A 7,613-nucleotide genomic window follows, 5' to 3' on the forward strand; every position below is an offset into this window, starting at 1 on the left:
TGATTGTCAAACTGCAACTTCGGAACGTTATTGACATTTAAACAAACAAAATAAAGTTTGTTTTCCATAATCCTCCTCCAGCTGTCTCCTCATCACCCATAATCAGTTTTAATTGTGTGCAGCTGACAGCAGCGTCTCCTCTGCGGCGTCTCCATCAACAACACTCTCAGAAAATTAAGAGCTTGTTAGTATGCAAGCAGAGTTTTCTGAGTGATAACATCACTTCTCCAGTAAGTTTTACACACACTGTACGCCTACTCAGCAGTTTTCATGCTTTATTGTATTACAATATTGACTAAAAGTATATTTAATGTGGCACTTTAGATCACTCTGACATATAATAATTTGATATTAAATATGACATGCATTTATCAGTATCAAAAAAGCCACATTACATCTGCTTTGAAGCCAGAGGAGAAACTTTATAGCTTTGTTTGAAAGTCTATATGGGGTCACAGATCTATGAAATAAATAATCCATCCACAGGAAACAGTATTTCCTTTTGTTGACAGCTGATTTGAGACATCTGCTCAGCACGCCTCCCTGTGGCGGTTATTTTGAGCTACTGGGAGAAGACAGAAAGCAGCGAGGATCAAGAACATGCTGCAGGGTTTAAAGATCCCATCTGGTCTGGGAACGCCTCGGGGTCCCCCACAATAAAAGCTGAATCATCCGCAGGTGAAAAGGACTTCAGAGCACCACAAAGAAGTATCGATAGAAGCAGAGGAGTTGAGAAAAGTTTTCAAGATGTTCGGCAAACTGCAGAAGTTGTGTAGAAACTTTAACTAAGTATGTTAAAGAAAAGAAACTTAATTTTAATTATTTACACGCCATAGTTATGGAGTCATAGGAATGCAATAAAAAACAAAATCTGTAAAAGAATAAGAAATTAAATGTGGAAATATAAAGAGGAATAAATAAAATAATAAATAAATAAGTAAATAAAACAATGTGGAAACATGTAAAAATCAATCAATAAAAGAATATATAAAGGGAAAATATAGAGAAAAGCAAAAACAGTAGGGAAAAGAATAAGGAAAAATAAAGGGATAAAAATAAATGAATTACATTATATAAAATAAATAGATACTTTTCTTTAGAAATATTCATAAAAAAGTATGAATAAAAATAAATAAATTTATATATTTTTAAAATAAATTTTTTAAATATATAAATACATATATACAGAAATAAATGAATAAATAAATGTGAAAATAAAGGAAATGCTTATAATTATTCTTTTATATTTTATTTATCTTTATAATTCTAAATTCATTTATTCATTTATTTATTTCTCTTTATATTTCCAAATTTTATATTTAATTATGTTTTTTTTATTTCTCTTTATATTTCCACTTTTTTATTCACTTATTTATTTTTATATTTCCACATTTATTTTCTTATTCTTCTTACAGACTTATTCTTTGTTATGGCACTCCTATCGCTCCACACACAGTTTATTGGATTAAATGCATCTCTGTTTTGCTGAGTGTCTGTTCAACCAAATTGAATTGAGTCAAAAACTGAGATACAGATATTTACTGTCAGCAGTAGTTAACTGTGATTGGATTAGTATTGAAAAATGATCTTAAAAATCGCTGCGTAATGTGATTTAACATTGACCATCTTGCCAGCGACCGAAAGGACTTGAAGCCTGGATGTTTCACATTGTGCTCATGTTTAATTCCTCCCTCTCACCAAGGTTAAAAACTATATATGACCATCACAGTTTATCACAGCTGCTTTGTTGTTAAAGTTCCACTTTACTGCTTTCTGTCTGTTTCTCCCAGGAGGACTCAAGTTTGACTCTCTTGTTTATTCCAGTATGATAATGTGTTTCTGTTGTGTGATGCTCTGAGAGAAAAAGCCCTCAAGTCAAAGGATTAAAGTCTGCTTTGAATCAGACACGATGCAGGAGAACTGATGATGGCAACGTCTTTGATATTTGAACTTTTCTGGAGTCAGGCTCAAAATTCAAGGTTTAGATGTCAATGAAATCTCTTTTTTTCCTCATTAAAGCCGATTATCACGAGTTTAGTCTTTTTAGATGATAAAATGATCTGATAATTATTAAGATAACACATTATTTTACTGATTCTAACTGATAGTTTACATGTTTTATCATCAGTAAGTGTAACACCAGATTATATTCTGTATCTCCACATCCTCATGAAGACATAATCCTGTTTCCTCCTGTGTACTGACTCTCTCCACCAAGGGGAGCCAGCAGCCTGCACAACACTATCCGCCTTTGGCAACACCGAGATTATGAGTCGACCAACTTCAGATCACGTCTTCCTCCAGCAGAGGAAGCACACGTATCCAGTACAGGCCCAGAGAAACGAGGCCAAACAACATCACTGTGTAGATATACTGTAGGATTTCTGTCTGTACAACACGAGCTATCAACATTCATGGATTGTGCCGTGTCAGTCGTGTTGCTGTTGTGTGCTGAACATATAGGCAACATCCTATTAACTCTGCCTTTAACATGAGTTCTGAGCATTCACATCTGTTCCTAAATATCCATTATACTTAACAAACTTTATGCACCACTCTGAAACGCTGCTTTAAAAAACAAATTAATGAAAATACGTGCCTGTTATAAAAAGCTCTGAGCTGCAGGGTTCATTCCAATCTTCCACAGCTGAGTGCTTTATGCTACCTCACAGTGTCCCTCAGAGATGTGAATGCAAATTACAACACATGATGAGGATGACGGCAAGAATTACAAATCACCGATGCTCCCTGCTGAGGATGGATACTTTAATTTATGAAGTTTTAATTCAAAGACTGTCCTCACACGACTTTAGCTTCTTCATGCGTATTTCCCTTCTTTATCTTCACACATCTATGCAACCGTGACAACCGCTGGATCTTTACTGGAGGGGGAAGAGAGATGCTTGAAATTACAAGGTCTATATTAATTTATTTCTTTGCTAATTATGAAAGCCAGCCATGCATAGGCTGAGTGAGCAGCTCCACATATGGTGCTGCAGCCATGAGGAGTGTCTGCGTGGCCACGTCCGTCCTGCAGGAGGCTTTTACATAACAGGGTTGGTAGTTTGACGCCTGACAAAAGGAAGAGGCCTCGATAAATCACACACACACTGTCCAGAACGTTACGTCTGCAGATTAAAAACTAATGAGGCTTTTGTCTCAATGCTCGGCTTTTTATTAACGGAGCAGCCCATTATCATTTAATATCAGACATGAGCAGTGAATGACTCAGCCTCATTCACAGAAACGTCTCAGCTACGTCTCATCTTTCATGTTGTCTGTGATTTGAGACACATGTTAGACATTTGGTTCTTTATTTAGACTCTGATAAAGTAGAAAGATGTTTGATTTGATCCTTGACTACATGATAAATACAAACATATAATTGTTCGGTATGACCGGCTGCCTCCGAAAACTCCTTAGAATCTTTTAAACTAATCGTTGGCGATCTAAAATAAAGACAGATTCAGGCTAATTTCTCGCCTAAAATTGTTTCAGAAACACATTTCGGTGAACTTTTTTTTGTAATATACGAGAAAGAAGTTTCCAAACGAGCCGCCACGTTGGTTCCGGTTGGAAAGCTTGGGGCAACAGCCCACGAGGGAAAGCGTTTGTCCAATCAGGTGTCTAGTGACAGCCCATCAAGCGTCCAATGCTGGGAAGCGAGACGATCCCTCACGTCCATAAACGCCCCTGTGGACACATACCATCTACTTTCTGCAAGGACGGTCGCAGAAACATGAGCTGATGCAGAATTGTGACGAGGAAATGTGTAGTTAGAAAATGTTGGATGCGCACAGACATCTGCCTGAACATGCGACTACATTCCCATTTGAACATGTTCACATACGATCCCTGAAAACACACTTTGACCCTGAGCTCTGAACCCTAAATCAACCATTTAACCAACCTTTACCTTTCTACAGTATGCTTGTGAACACATCCGGTCCTCACAAGTATAGAATAAGACGGGCCCTTTGCATATACACTACTGTATGCAGACGCTCGTGCACACACCCACGTGCAAACAGTGACACTTCCAGTATATTCAGGGCATGGAGGCTTCAGTCCTACTGACACCCAGGGGAACTTGTGTCCTTTGTCAAAGCAACTGGTTCTGCCACACTGGCAGCTTCAGCTAGGAGGCAGTGTGTGTGTGTGTGTGTGTGTGTGTGTGTGTGTGTGTCTGTCTGTATGAGAGAGAGAGAGAAATGACTGTATATACATGCTCTGTATGGTCATTAAGCACCGTGGGCGGCCATGCTGCAGCAACACTCCCATCTGCATAAAATACAAAAGTACACTCAAACCGCTTGATTGACAGCTGATGGCTATAGCAACTGCACGGCAACAAGTGCTTAGCAACAAGGACAGAGACAAGATGCATCAGCTCTTAATCTGTCATCTTGACAAAAAGGAGTATTTTCCCAGCAGCAGGAGCTGCAGCCAAAAAATGATCGCTTCATATTGAATTTTAAACCTGAGACCGTTCCAGCTGATGCTTTTATTATTATTTTACTGTATTTTCAGCTACTATATCCTGCAGATTATAAGAAATATGTTGTTTTTGGAGGATGAGAGTCACTACTGTTGCTTTTTCCTTTTTGGTATACTGTGGCTGCACAAGTCTCTATCAAAGTGTTTGAGAGAACCAGCTGATCTCTGCACGTTTAACAGATAAAAATAGTCCTAAAACCATCTCTTTATTGCAAACCAAGATGATTTACGCTCCCTCTGGTTCATGATTATTACATTTTTGGCTGAGAGAAGCCCAAAAAAAGGGTTGATAGATAATGAGAACACAGTTTCACACCAGGATGTGATAACAGAACAGACTGAGTCCACAAAAAGACAAATTAAAATGTATCCTGATCATGAAATCTGTGATGCTTTATAGTGATACATATATTATTGGAGACATGCTGACTATGGCAGACTGCAAACAGCTTCCATTTATGACTAAGTTGGTCAGTGGAATTAAATCTTAATTAATCGATTCATGCATTCATTTAACCATTTTTTCCTGTCTCGTTGTGTTAAGTTTACGCAGCAAGTCCTCCAAACTAAAGGACAAATTATTTGAGTTGATTATATCAAACTCACTTTCAATATCTTTCATTAAATAATTAATCCTGGGGCTGAAATGATTAGTCAAAGAAAAAAAATAACCTGCAACTAATATGATAATTGATTGATTATTTAAATCATTTTCATATAAAAATGCAAAATATTATCTAGTAGCTTCTCAAATGTGAAGATTTGCAGCTTCTCCTAGTGTTAAATTATAATAAATTTAATATTTTGGGATTATTGTAATTTTTTATGTATGGAGGACGGAACCTGCCAAAATTAAAAATAAATAAATAATTCAATTACTTGATAAATAAATAAATATGCCATTAAATGAACCAAAACATTTGACATAAATTGATTGGTGTATTGTTTTATTTTGCTTCTTTATTTATTTATCTTGGTATTACTTATACTACTACTCTTATATTTATTTATTTATGTATTTATGTATTTATTTATGTATTTATTTATTTATTTATTTATTTATTTTTTACAAATGTATTTGTTTCTGTAAATTAAATATAGATAGATAGATAGATAGATAGATAGATAGATAGATAGATAGATAGATAGATAGATAGATAGATAGATAGATAGATAGATAGATAGATAGATAGATAGATAGATAGATAGATAGCCTGTAACCTAAAGAAACTAGTAAACTAAAGTCATGTTTTATCATTTAATTATTGATGTCTGTTAAACTGTATGTCTACTGCATGCATTTACAGTCTATCTGCAGCTTTTAAATATTTAATAAAAGCAGTCTGGCTGTTCCAGTCGACTCCACTTCTACTGGAGGCCCCTGAGGTCGTCTCCAGTGTTTGTGTGTTACGGGCCCCTCTAACTTTGCTAGCGTCAAAAACTGTCCTTCTGAGGTTCAGTGATGTTCCGCCGTGTGTGTGCGAGTGTGTCTCGTCTCCAGCCTCTGGCATGGTCAGGTCCGATTTCTATCACGGCACTCTTTGGACGGGCTAAGAAAATGGTTTGCTGCGCCGCTGCAACGCACCAGTCATCCATGAGTTTATGTGTCCTCTCATTCATTTATACATCCATCTGTCCATCGATTTATCTGACCTCTTTGTTTGTAAATCATCTCCATCCCAGATGTGTATTCTTGCACTGTCTGCCCTGCAGTTACCCATAATCCCCCTGGCTCATATCACTATAGTTCAGCACATGGTTGCCCTGCTCATCATCCTCATCTGATTTCACAGCTGTATGTGCCCGGCATCTTAACATGTCAGATCTCATCGGATGGTACGAATCTAAATCCTATCGGGATTGTTCCAGGGGAGCCCACGTGTCGATGCATTGTGTTGATTAAAATAGATTCACGTCGTACAGAATTTGTTATGACTCAATAGCAATGTTCTGTCCTGTTTTACCACCAAGGTAATCCTGGGATTGACGCAGACACCCGGAGAAAGATTGTGTCACTTTTAACACCTCGACGTAGGCGCAAAACCGAAAATAAAAGGCAAAAAGACAAACGGATCTGCAGCATAAGAGTCAACAACATGTGTTTATAGTGGTACAAAAGTAATATCTCATCTTTCAAAATAGTCTCCCACAACATTTTCAAATTCTCTACAGAAAATCAAAGTTAATATTTCATGTTACCCCCTTCAGAAGACAGCTTGTTGGATTAATATGGGACATACAGCATCCCAACATGACTCAGTGTTGTCTGCTCATCAAAGTGTAATACGCCGTCCCTCGTGTGTGATGTGTTTTCTTCGGTGGCCCTGCGAAAACAAAACCTCCCCACAAATAAATGTTGTATCTTGCATCTGCATGGTGCAGTATCTTGTTTCTTTGTTCAGCAACAAAGCGAGAACAGAGCCCAGAGGAGTCAGACAGTCAAAGTTCCTCACCAAACAGAAGTCTATTCATCATGGGTTTTTGCCAGGAGGCAGTGTGTACCCATTACTGGCTGCATTGACCACATCAGCAGGGAGGGTCAGGCGATATTTTCCATTAGGAACATGGAGTTGCTTTGTGTGGAGCAGCTTTAGAGTTATGGGCGAGGGCTTTTAGAGCATGCTGAACACTTACGGGAGGTTTATTGTTCCCATGACACAAGAGTGCTGCAGTTATGGCTATCGGGGATAAACTCTCAACATCAAAAGATGGTTAGGCATTATCAAATGGAAAAAGGGTTCAAAAAGGCATCTATATTTCTTTTTAAATCACATTTATTTATGTTTAAGTACAGCCTCCTTTATGTGTGTTTATCACCACTCTCCACAGTACTTATCTGACTACTCTGTTATGCAAAGTCTGATGGCATTTTTCATTTTAATGTGTTTTGGAAAATCGTTATAGTTTCACATCTTCGTAGTTTCAGGTAGCAGAAGTCTAGGACGACTTCATAGGTTTTTCAAAGACCTACCGAAAAATAGTTTAGAGTATACTTTAAAGGTTCTTCCAGGATATATTTATGATTCTGGTTATTTAAGACGGACATTCGTGGTGCCCAGAGGATGAATTCTAGTAACCTTAGTGACTTTCTCTCTACCGCCACCATGAGATTAACA

The sequence above is a fragment of the Sebastes fasciatus genome, chromosome 24 (assembly GCF_043250625.1).
Source record: "Sebastes fasciatus isolate fSebFas1 chromosome 24, fSebFas1.pri, whole genome shotgun sequence".
Lineage (NCBI taxonomy): Eukaryota > Metazoa > Chordata > Actinopteri > Perciformes > Sebastidae > Sebastes > Sebastes fasciatus.